The sequence below is a fragment of the Chelonia mydas genome, chromosome 6 (genome assembly GCF_015237465.2).
Source record: "Chelonia mydas isolate rCheMyd1 chromosome 6, rCheMyd1.pri.v2, whole genome shotgun sequence".
Taxonomy (NCBI): Eukaryota; Metazoa; Chordata; order Testudines; family Cheloniidae; genus Chelonia; species Chelonia mydas.
The window spans coordinates 35,348,203-35,361,572 of NC_051246.2; positions in this window are offsets into that span (position 1 = coordinate 35,348,203).

A 13,370-nucleotide genomic window follows, 5' to 3' on the forward strand; every position below is an offset into this window, starting at 1 on the left:
TGCCAGTCACCAGCTAGCCCCCACTCCGTGGGGCAGACTGCAGTATGAGCCATTCATCACTGGCAAGGCTGGGTTTGGACCTGCTGCCTCTGCCTACCCGTGGCTGCCCCTCTGCAACCCTGCACCTTCGGCCTGTAGTCAGGCTGGCAACCTGGGGCTTTCCAGGCCAGAACTCCCAGCCTCTCTGGCCCTTCCCCAGCCCTGCTCCAATCTAGGTGTCCTGCCCTGCAGCCAGGCCCTTCTCCCTCTCAGAGCTAGAGAGAGAGTCTTCTTCTAAGATTGGCTTCTCTGGCTTTTATAAGGCCCGCTGGGTCTCTTTGGGGCATGTCCCCCAGCTGTGGCTGCTCTGCCAATCAGCCCAGCTCTTCCCCTGCCCCAGGCCTCTCCCAGGGCTATCTTAAACCCCTCTGGGCCTGAGCAGGTGTCCACCCCGCTACAGTGAGTGAGTATACTACATAATGTATACTACCTGTGAATATACTACATAATGTATACTACCTGTGAGTATTGAGATATTTGCAAGGGATAGCGGGGTAAACTATTCCCTAGGCATACCTGACACCCTTCCAAGGCCCAACTACATGATGCAGTATGTCATGAAAACCCCAAGTTAGGTACAAAAAATAATTATTCATGCAGGATTAATTCCCTTTTGTTGCTTTCTATAACCTCAGCCTCGTGATTCTTTATTTCTGATGTAAATAATCTTTTCATAATGAGAGTGAGGGGACATCACATGTGTGAGGACCATAGGTAACTTTGGGACTAGGACATTTGAGAAGCACATCCCTAGTTGTATTTCTATTCAGTCAACGAGAGATGAGAATTTGGCCCATACTGTCATCTACCAGGCTTATATTAACCTACTGGGATTTACGGATAGTATTCATTTTAAAGATTCAGTTCTTCCAATTTATATATCAAAATGTCTTTGATAAAATTTATATCTACTCATTGTTTTTTTACCTTTCGAGATTCAAAAAGGTAGAAAATAACAGGTGCAGAGCGTGTGTGTGTGTGTGTGTTAGTTAAAAAAAAAGGGGGAGGGGAGAAGTGGGGGTGTTACTTAACATAAAATCACCGCACTTGAAACATCCTACTGAGATGAGAAAAATTGTGAAGCATACCGAGTGGTACTATAGCTATTCATTAACTGCCTGTATCAGCCGGTTCAGAGATTAGAGCTTAATGCAATGGTGAAGTAAGTGTCCATATCACAGTAGCCATGGAGGAATAGCAAGATGTAATGAAACTGAATAGCTAGCCATTGAAAGTTGAAAAATATATTGATTTTTCAGTGCTTGATCACCCAGGAGGCTTTATCAGGTATGAATACTTGGAAACCATCTGCTAACTCTGTAATGGTATTTTAGGATTTGTGACAGACACCAGCAAAAATAAAACTACATGTTAGAAAATAACACAAAGTGAAACTCACATCTCTCATAATAAATTCCATTGCTCCCCATCTGTTTTTCACAATCCCGTCTTTTATAGTCTCCATATTAGATTTTTTTAAAACACAAATTTAAATTTGTACATAGATTTGATTTCTCCCACCTTTAAAATAGAAGATAGCTCTGAAATAGTCACAGCAGCTTTTATCCCTAGACTAGGAGCAGAATGCACTCCTTTTGTGGCTTAGATTTCTTCCCCCCATAAAAAGAAAGTCAACAGAGCACCTCATTATTATATTTAGCTATTGAACCTAGTTGTCAACATTTCTTAACATTCACTTGTGTAACTCACAGAACAAAAAAGAACAGGAACAGGCTTGGAGGCACAATATCTACATATTGTCTGACGTAAATAACACTCTTAGACATGATTGGCATTCTCCAAACAACAATCATTGTTATTGAAATGTGCCTCTATTCCCCTTGTTTTAATACTGAGGATGATTATGAAATCTCTTTGAGTACAATAAATCAGCTGAAAGATGTAATAACATGTTTCAGCTGTTGGAATGGATGTTTGATTACAGCTCTGAGGGATTTCTTTCCCCCATCTTGTTTCTAGTTTAATTCTTAATCCATTCTGTGATTTAAAAAAATATATTCCACACATAAGCAGCAAATATTCATTCTTGTTTATTAGGTCTGTGTGTAGGTTGCATAAGAATCAAGTTGCATTTTAACAATACGGAGAAAAAATATTTTTCTATTACGGATTTGGTTAAAACAATACGTTAAAACTGTCATTTTAAATTACAACTCAGTAAACACTTAACTTTAACAACTGCTAAGTCACAAAAAAAGGTTTTTTGCCTCAATCAAACAACATCTGATTTCTAGAAACAGGTTTTGAACTGAACCACGTTTTCTGATTTGTTTTCCTTGGTAATTTTGTGAGCCCACATTTTAATTAAGTGGTGTTAGGAAATTAAATCACCCGAAGTGTTCATGCTTAAAAGGAGGGGAAACTATTTCTTTCCTGATTAGACCCTCTAAATGCAATATACACAAGATCAAGAAAGTTAGACAACATAATGGCAGAGAGTGAGACAGCTAGATGGAGTCCTTTGATGGATTTGAGAATCTGTGTAGCGCAAAGGCTGTGCAGCCTCTCAGTTCACGCTCTCACAAAAGAATCTTGCAAATAATTAATTTTTAAATAAGTATTTTGTGAACCAACATGTAGGGAAAAACTAACAACAAGGGGAAAGAAAAGGTTAAAAGGCAGGTTGTTTCTTTCCTCATTCACCTTTTGCTCCAGTCATGAGGGGTTTACCCCAGGTTGGTTGACCAAGACTGCTGCTCAGTTTCTCTCATTCCCCTTCCCTACAATGCAAATTCATTCCTAGATGTCCCCACAAAGTCCACAGAGTTAAAGAGGCAGCTGCATTCAAAGCTAGAGATGGGAAAATTCAGAGAAGCTTGGGGCTTCCCGAAATCTTGCCACCCGCTCAGTGATGTGCTGCCAAAATGTCAACAATAGGTTCCTAGGAGAATTCCCACCCCAGCCTGTGAAAAACCCTGTGCCCCAGGAGCACAGTCACTTGCCAAAAAGGATAAGTGAGGGATGGGAGAGCCATTCATGAATCTTCCAAGTTAAATTAAAACACTTTCTCGTCATCATCAAGAAAGGTGGCAATACCACTGAGTGAGCCAACATACTCCCTTTGGATAAAATTATGTATATACTTTATTCCTCCTGAAAAAAACATACCAAGAATGAGCCACTTTTGCCAGCAGAACTCTCTTTGGAGTGGCAATAAATCTGTCCAGTAAGAGTACAGCAGCACAAGCTCCCCACCATTCTCCCAGGGGTACCGGAAAGGGCGAGTACAACCCAGAAAATGGGTAGGGATAGATGAGAATGGGGGTATCATCACTGACTATGCACAACTCCCAGACAACCTTCACCAGCAGGGACTGATCCACAGCCCATTGCAGTTAACACAAAGGCATACATTGACTTCAACAACGAGCCCAATTCTACGCCCCTCCACGCCTACTTCCAGCTTGTACAGTGGTAAAAGAAGGGTTTTTATCATTCCCACTTACTCCTCAGCTTGGGTGCGTAGTCCAAGAGCCTATCTGTCCTTGAGTTTGTCTGATTACTAGAATACATTGAGAGATAGCTATACATGAATGGATGATAGTTTGTATCTTTACAAACTTTTTTTTGAAAAATTGTAATTCTGTAGGGTTTGAGATTGTGAGTGAGATTCAGATCCTGTTTATAACCAACATCAGAATCTGCACCGTGGATTTCTCCTCTCAGAACCAACCACCACAGTAGGGGAAAAATATTTATCAACATCCAGGGGAATTACATAATACCCTTAAAATGTATTCATTGGTTAATTTATTCCCCTCTTTTTGACCTTTATTTAAAGGGAAAACTGCCAACTGCATAAAATCCTGCCAACTTCAAGAAGCTTAATTGTGCAGATTATGGTCTGTTTGTAAAACAGATTATTAAAGCACACTTGGACCCTTCATATCCCTGTGCTTGATTCAGTAATGGTTTATGCATTATGTAAAGGAGATTTGTTTTGATTTCCCTTCTCACAGATGCAGAATGTCCTACACCTTTTGTATTAAAAATTTCATCATCCATTATCTCATTCCATAAATGGCTGAACCACAATTAGGTGCATATATATTGTAACTCAAAGCAGCCCACTCTCCCTTTTAGGGGGTGGGAGAGAGAGAGAATTATTTAGTGTTTACTCTGGTATTCATTAAAGAAAAAGAGTACACCCCAAAGGAACTCCAGGATTGATTGATTGATATAAAAAACCAACACACCCATATTTCAAATGCTTGACAGTGGTGAAAAATTTATAATAAATTAAACTTACTTGCAACCTACATATTCTATGTTTGAGAATGATGAGAGATACTCAGGGTATGGATACTTATGCTAGAAACAATGGGTAGGACTGACATTAACCACTTGTATTCAGAACTCTAGTTCCCTTTTATTTTTATTGTTTTCATTCTCATGGGGAGAACTTAGCAAATGTGGGTCCAAAGAGAACATTAAAAGATTTACAATTACAATATGTGCACAGCTTCACATAGAATATATTTGATTCTTATCAGCCATTATACAACTAGGAATCTATCCGCCATGACCCATTGGGGAACTACAGACTATGCGTCTGATCCAAAGACTTCCATTGACTTCAATGTCTTTGGACCAGCCCTCAGTTTCCAACTTCATTCTCCAGTCTCTTCCTCATCAGCGGCCTCCTATTCACAAATTATTCTTTTAGTATCATTGGTATTTCTTTTCTGAATATTTTCAGTTCACTTCATTGTTACACCTATCATGAGCAAAATTCTTTGCTGGTGTCAAAGCACAAAAGCCCATTGAAGTCCATGGAGTTGTGCCCATTTACACCACCAGAGAATTTGGGTCTAGATTCTTCATTTTTTAAAACTAAATATCTGTATGAACAAAGAGCATGCTACATTGGCTGGTTTTCTAGAGGTTCTGGTGGAACTCAAAGAAAAGCAGCTTCTCTTATTGTGTCCTCTTACAAAGAAATTTGAAGGCAGCAACAACTTTCGTTGGAGTTAGTATGGTTTGGGCTATCAGACAGAAATACTAGTTCCTTCATGACCAGTGCACAACTGAAGAATAACAGTGACATACATATTTAATTTGAACACAGACATTTGTAGCTGTGTGCCAGCTCTTTGCTGCCATACTGGGGATGAGCAATTGTGTGTGGAACAAATTGAAGAAAGCCACAGACTAATTTCCTAAATGTGTCTTTCCTCCAATGGTAAGAACATGATGGGTTTTAAATTAGAATGAACATCTATCTGCAGCTCAATGAACTGAAAATTCAGGAAGAAAACTCTTCTTAAATTCTTTGCAAGTTGTCTGAGAGTGACACAAAAATACAAGTCTCTTCGAATATCATGATTTGACTAAATCTAACCACCAAACGAAGAGAATGACAAGTGTGATGAAAAAAGGATATACACCTGATCAATAATGATAATGAATGGAAGTTTATTTAATGACAAATTAGCGATATCTCTATATAAACAAACCACAGCACTATATACTATATGCTGCTCATAATACTGCAGCAAAAAATAGTCCTTAAAGAGATATCACTTAGATGCCCCTGATGTCACACATCAGACGGTACATTTTTACATACAATGTGGAAAAATGTGGAAGGTACTTCAGAGCACAATGAGCAAGAGCAATGCTCTCACTGATTTGTTCCTGAATATCTTTCTAGTACAAGGTGCAAATGAAGTTACACTGTACATTTGTTTGAGAAAACATACTCCAATAAATTTCATTTTCAACCAAAAGGAAAGTTACCATCATTTGCAAGTACAATAAACCCTGCACCCACTGAACCTGGATTGCCAACACTTACAAATGAGTGCCACTGGAGAAGGCTCACTACCACGCAAATGGATATAGGAATTCTGTAAGGATTGAAGCTCATTCCTGGAGCTTTGCGAGGAAACAAGAACTGATCATTTTGATGCTTAGGTTTTATCGCATGGCTTTAAACATAGATTTAAGATAGGTTTAATGAGTGTTCTTATCATATAGGTAATTTTGCTATGTTGAGGCTGATTACTTGTATGGCGTTACTGTATATGTATATGTAGTCTGGTACAGAAATTCTAATTTTACATCATGTTTTTATATTTAGGTCAGGGCTCACCTTTACTCCTTTTGGTTTGTAGACCAGTTCATTGACCACTGATGTCACTAAGGCAGAGTACTTTACAGTCTATGGACCACTCCATCGATGGCTTCATTATGACAGTTATTTGTACTCCAACACTGGTATAGAGCAGAGGTTCCAAAACTGTGATCTGTGGACGTTTGGTGGTCTGCAGAACATTTACTGGAAGTCTGTGGACAGCTGGCAAGCCACAAAATGCTGCATCTTTCTCATTTCCAGCTGATAAATTGCATTGAAAGACAGCTACAAGTACATTAGATACACGGAAAAAACATATTTGAAAAGTATGCAATTGTTGTAATGGTCTCAGGGATGTTATATCATTGCAAATGTGAGGGAAAAGTGGTTTGCATGAATGTGAAAGGGAGGCAGATGGTCGCAGACAACTTGGGTAAAATGTGGTCAGCACAATGAAAAAATGTGCAACTCCTGCTATGGAGGTTTCTCAATGGTTGTATGTCCCGTCCCCCTCCCCGATGATCCTCACAGATCAGATTGGGAAAGACGCAACAGATGAAATGCAGAGGTTAGTTCTAGGCGAATCTGGCATGTCATCACTTAAGAAAGGTTGAATGTCTCAGTGTGAAGAGTTTTCTGTCTTCTTCACAGAAGGGGAATCTTACTCAGACTCAGTTGGTTTCTTCCATAATAGGCAGATCCCTCTCTGGAGGGAAAAAATGCCACATTGTCTTTGACCGAGTTTCAGACCATTTTACTTCCAGAGGTCCTGTGCGCGCTGGTAGAAACTTGGGCACCTTGCCTTTCCTGGCTAGCAAAATCAAGTAGGGAGGTATCGGGTCCATTATTGGCTTACATTGGTAACAAATACCTAAAGACAAGATCAGATGCTACTTTTCTTCACATTAATAGCCATTAGGCCCTTGTTCAAGACCCCATCTCTGGAGGCTGAGAATAATTAGTAGAGCTGGTCAGAAAATATCTGACAAAATGGTTTTCCATCAGAAAATGCCAATTCTGTGGGAACATGTAGAGGTCCTGGAATCTTCTGATGGATAACAGCCAGGTTTCCACCTGGCAGGCTGCTGCAGGGCCAGGCAGCCCTGGAAGCCCCAATTCAAGCCAGGGCTCTGAGCGAGTCCAGGCTCCCCATTCCACAGCAGGGAGCCTAGACACCCTGTTTCAAGCTGCACAGATGGGAGCCTGGCAGCAGGGCTGCGGATCTCTGGGCAGCTCGGCGAGCCTCATCAATTTCCTTTTGAAAGTCAACTTTTCTAAACAACATGTTGGAATTTCTATTTTGCAGGAAAATTCAAAATTCCCAACACGGAATGATGTTATTCATGTTTTCATTGTGGAATTTCCCATGGAATGGGAATTCCAGGTTCCAACCAGCCTCAATGTATTTACTAAGCTCTTTGGGGCAGGTACTATTTCTTACCATGGGTAGATCAACACTGTAGCTGGGAGCATGGCTGCCCACCATGGGTAGACAGGAACACGCTAGCTCTGCTTGAGCTGGAGCACTAAAAATAGCAGCGTAGCTTGGGGTAACAGCATAGGCAGCGGCTCAGGTTACCCACCCAACTATGTACTCAGGACGTCCAGGTGGGTTTGTACTCAGGTGACAAGCCCCAGTTGTTGCCTATACTACCCCCAGCTATACTTTTATTTTTAGTGCTCTGCTTTGAGCAGAGCTAGGGCATTATCCTACCCGCCAGAGGCCGCTCTACTTAAAGGCAAATGAGGAAGCTGCCTAAGGCAGCAGGGCCAAACCAGAGTGGTATTCGAGAAGGTAGGAGGGAGGGGGCACACTTACATTTGGGCTAGGGCAGCAAAGTGCCTTGAGTGGCCTCTGCTACCTGCGCTGGGAAGCATGGTCACAGCTGCTGCACAGATATACCCTATGTATTAGCACAGTGCCCAGTCTTGGTTGGGGCTCTGGATACTACCGTATGATAAATAATAACTAACCATTACACCTGTCCAGAACCTGAAATATAGAGAAATAATCTCAAAGGAAAGGAAGAGATACTCAGATTGTTATTCTAATACTGATGAACAAAGATGCTGGTTCAGTAGCCAAACTTTGTTTTTAAAAGCAATGTGTTTCAAATGGGCACAATATACAGTTATTAATGCTTTTACACAGTGATTTATTTGGGAAATCTCATGCAAAGTTCTTGAAGCTGCAGATTAAGCTAAATAGGAAATCATAAAATATTTAGCAAATGATAATAAAACCCATGTAAAATATGAGAGAAAAAATGCTTTTCCTTGCTGGATGTTACTGAATATTTAGCCCTGGGGAACAGCATAACTTCCCTCTACAAATACATCACTGCTTGGTGATGCAGAGCTGTAAAGAGAGGTTAAAAAAATCCTACATTTAAATATTAGTAAGGTAGTAGTTTAAAATGATCGAAGCCAAGAAATTCAAAACTAGGGCTGACATGTTGTTCTATTCATAAATATGCAACACTATGAACAAAGGCTCAGTGCCTTGAGTTAAAGATATTTAGCTGGATTTATTAAAAACACCACATAATTAACAAACTAGCAATGTTATTTTTTAATTTGTTTTTCTAAAATACCCACTCATGATGTATGGCAAATTTTGAACACCATTTTGTTTGGAGACAAATTCTGCTCCTATTGCCGCACACCATACGTATGTATTTCTCTGCATAGTTTTTAATTACTATGATCATTTGCCTGACAAATGGCTCTTTATTATCCTTAATTCTTTGTTTCTGAAGTTTTCTATAAGTCATAAACTTCTGTGACACCAAAATCCCCCACTGTGATGTCACAAACATAGCACTATGATTTCAGGTGAAGAATAAACGCTTGGATTCAGCAGTCCAAATCTGTTTTGCTATGCATACGTCCTATTGAAATCAGTGGGATGTCACTACATGCTTAAATTCCTTGCTGAATAGGGTTGGACTTGTGATTAAAATTAAACTCAAATACTTGGTTGAATTGGAACCTAAATACAGTAGGAACAGATAAAGTCCTAAGGATCCAAGATCCTACATCCACATGTTGCTGGTGTATTCATTCTTCACCCACACTTCTGATCCTCAATTTGTGCTGTCATGATTAGTTGATTTGGGAATGATGATGATGTCACACACAAAGGATTATGAAATCAGTTTAGGAATAAACTGTATAAAATTCTAAGCCACAATCCATACTAGAATATTTTCCAAAGTTTCCTGTAAGGCATCAGTGTTCTTTAAAAGTGTCTTAAACAGCATATTTCAAAGTTTAAAATATGAATATCAATCTTATTTCAATAGCAGTGTGGTGATTTCCTGCTGGCTACTGGATGCGTATGTGCCAGTGGAAGGAGGGGTTCTATTGCACAATGTCCTTTCTCATGCCTCCAAATAAAAGGTTTAAATAATACACCTTATATTTCAAATGTTTCAACAGCTTTTTTATTGGTCTTTGATGAAAATTGTAATTGGGTTTCCAGTTCTTGAAAGTAAGTCAGAATCTTGTCTCATTTTAAAAATATGGAGTTACCACTTCAAAGTCAGTGAAAAATATTTCCTATGAGAAACCAAGTTATCAAATGGCTTTGGGAATCCTACTAAGACCCATGAAAGTAACAGACTGTCATAACTTTTGGAAGCAGAAATATAGAGACTGTTTTTTTATCGCCTTAAAGCTTGTGAAATTCATGTAGAGCCTGATTCGGCAAAGTACTTAAGGATGTGCTTAACTTTAAGTCTGATTGTTTTAAAGCTCTGCAAAGAGAGTGAAAAGTGAGCATAAAATGCTACCAAATCAGAATGGTAGCATTTTATACCCACTTTGCATTGGTATAAATAACTAGAGCTTGAGGGTGGAGGGGGATATTTTTTCTGTCTTGTGAACAGTTTCAAGATTTCAGAATTTTTCCCATCCCAAACTGGAACCAAAGATGATTAAATTCTCAAAAAAAAAAAAATTGTGAACCAAAACTCTGGAAATAAAATCCCATTTGGGACATTTCATTTTCATAATTTTAAAATATATTGGTTTTGATCATTTTAAAATGTTTAGAAGTTTTTGTATTGTAGCTTAAATTTTGAAACAAAAACTCATTTCAAACCAGAAAACTAAAATTTTTCATTTACAAATCATCAAAACAGGATGTTTCAGCAATTTCAAACCCTTTTTTCAACTTTTTTTTTACTCAAGAAATTCATCAAAACCGACCATTTCCTACCAAGGGCTTCAGTTTTGAGTAATCACCATTTTTTGACTAAACAATGTTTTGTCAAAAAAAAAAAAAATCCCAGACAGCTCTAGAAATAACACAATGCTCTTGACAATGAAAAAAATCAGAACTTGTATTCTACAGAGCAGGCTGGGGAAAAGAATGTATGGAGAATGCCTGGGAAAAACAACCCATTACAATTTGTAAAGCCACCACATTATCTTCTTTTTAACCTCTCTTTATACCTGCAAATCACTCCTGTCTGGTATTGGTTAGGCAAGTGGCAAGCTAGGACTTCTAGCTTTTGGCAAAATGATGTTCTTGTTGTTACCTCCTCCTCCCACCTACATCCATCCTCTTTGCCTGTACAATCCACCTATCACATCCTGTCTGACACCTAGACTCTGAACTCTCTGGGACTGGGACTATTTTTTTTTTATTTGTTTCTACAGCACCTAGCAAGATTGGGCCACGGTCCTTAATTAGGGTTCCTAGATGCTACCATAATAAATAATAATGAGATGCTGGATTGTAAAGAGTAGACTATCTGTCCACACATCAAAGAATATTTGGCGCTTAACATACCCCGAAGCCTTCCCCAAAGGAGGAGGAAATCTACAAGGGATTTGGGTGAGCTAGGGGCTACTCTAATTTATAGTTGACTGCAGAACAAGAAATTGCTTCTATGAGAATTTACTCTCTAAAGTGACAAGTCAGTATAAGACAGAGCAGAAGTGTATGATAATTTATACATATACACATGGCAAGACATGGTTTTTTTATACTTTGTCACTGACTTTTTGTGATTCTGTTGTTTTTACAGTTTTTCTGATAGATTACTTTTGATTGTAGCTGCATATTCTCTGTGCAATGCAGGAAGAAAAACTGATTTATGTTGGCCTGTGTAGTACAGTGTCTTTCTCTTCCTTTTCGCTATTAAGGTTGGATTCAATTTTTCCCTTTAAGTTCAACCTCTTCTTTTGTATGGAGAAAACATATTACAGCTGAGTGCTTTGGTGGCTGAGCTGAAAAATCCCCGCAAAATTTCACTTTGGTTTGAACTGAAACTGATTTTTTAAAATTTTTCATTATATTTTCAGGGTATTTTTTATCCTTTAAAAATTGTGTTAACAAATCTAGCAAAATTTCGAAATGAAACATCATTTTGAAATGAAAAGTCAAAATGGGACATTTCCAAAATGTTGTAACAAACCATTTTGACGTTTTAAAAAAATTATCATTTTTTATTCAGCTAAACTGTTCAGCCAATTCAACCAGAATTAGCAAATAATTTTAGTCACCCCAAAACTGCATTTTTTGGCAAACAAACTCTTTGACTGAAAAATTTTACCCAGCTGTAAAATGTATCCTCCCCAACTTTACAGCACATAATCTGTAAGTAAAAAATTATTTATCTGGGCATTGTCAACAAAATATTGTACTTAGTTTATCAGTAAAAAATATTTTTTTAAATCAGACATTTAAGAATTTCCAGTGCTAACTTTTTTCTCAGACCCCATCTTTAATTAATTGATGGCTGTCATCCATCACATTTCCCCAGGATTAAAACGCATTGCCAGCTACCTTTGAACAAATTAGATTGTAATTTAGCAAAGTTATTAACAATTGTTTTTTCTGATCTTTCTTACTATGTTGAAAATCTTCTCTTACTCAAAATTGCTGACATTTCCTATAACTTATAATTGGAACCGCTGGCTCTTCTCTCCAGTAAAGATGGCTACTACTTTATTAGTGTGAGAGATGCCCCAAGTGAAGATGGTTGCCCTTTTTCATTGGTTCCGAAAGGAATGAAGCCACAAGCTATCACCTAGAAAGAAATTCCATTTCACTGAAACCATCATACCTCTAATCTTTCAAACCTGCTAATGTGTGACACAAGCAATTGAAGTATGTTACCAATGGCCTAAGTATGGAATGTATGTGTTCGGTTGCATGTCATACTGTAATTAACAGACTGAAAACTTGTGTTGAGGATATTTCCTCACATTGTGAATTAAATAAATCTTTTTTTTTAAAAAAAGAAACCCTGGAAAACAGGAATTCTATCATGTGCAAGCACTAATGTCCCCCTCAACCCCTACATGGGCAGTCAGCATGGAGCTATTCCTCTAGCTCAGTTGGTCAAAGTCTATGCTGCAGAATTGGATACAAATCCCCTGCTGATGACCCAGATGGGATCATTATGCTTCCTGCTTACAGCTATGCTGCAGCCAGGAAGTGCAGATGTCCACAAAAGAGAACAATTATTGATAAAACAAAAGAGCTAACCAAATCACAAAGAAGTCCCAATATGGACAAATGTTTAAGCTGGTTTATATTTTACCAGAACTATTTCTCTTGCTCCTAAAGATGATGAACTAGTTAAAAAAACCCCCAAAACAACTAGATATATGAGTGGATTTTGTCCTCCATTGAAGTGGCCAGAGTGAATCAAAGGGAAGATTGCTTCATATACCACACTTATAGCTATTTAAAGTGCCAAGTCTTTCTGTTAGCGAAGTCAATGCTCAACTGAAGCAAGTTGGGTTTAGTTTTTAAGTTATTTCATTCCTTTCCTCCCCACCTCTCTGCCCTTCTCCACCCCCACTTCCTAAAGAAAGACCCCCAAGAGCCTCCATTCAAATGCAGTGAAAACAGTGTCAGTAGGGGATAGTTCCCGCAGAACAGGTTGTTGTCATTGCTGACCTATTCAACTGCAAAGACAGCAACCTGCCTTTGTCTTCTACTCCACTAAACAAACTGATGTCAGCCCCAGTCCTGCTGCAGAAATATCAAGAAGTAAAGAACTCACAGAGGGAGCATGCAGCAGGGTTGACACATTTTGCAGAAACAGGGAAAGCCAGTCAATAAAAGGGGATGGAAGATGGATCAAAAGGGGCTGACTTACAATGGGATGTGCACTCAAAAGGGGTGCATACAATTCTAAAGGTCAAAATTTACAAAACAGAGTGTTCCCTGAATTGTCACCTCCTCCACAGTAGGGAGGGACCTGGGAGTGAC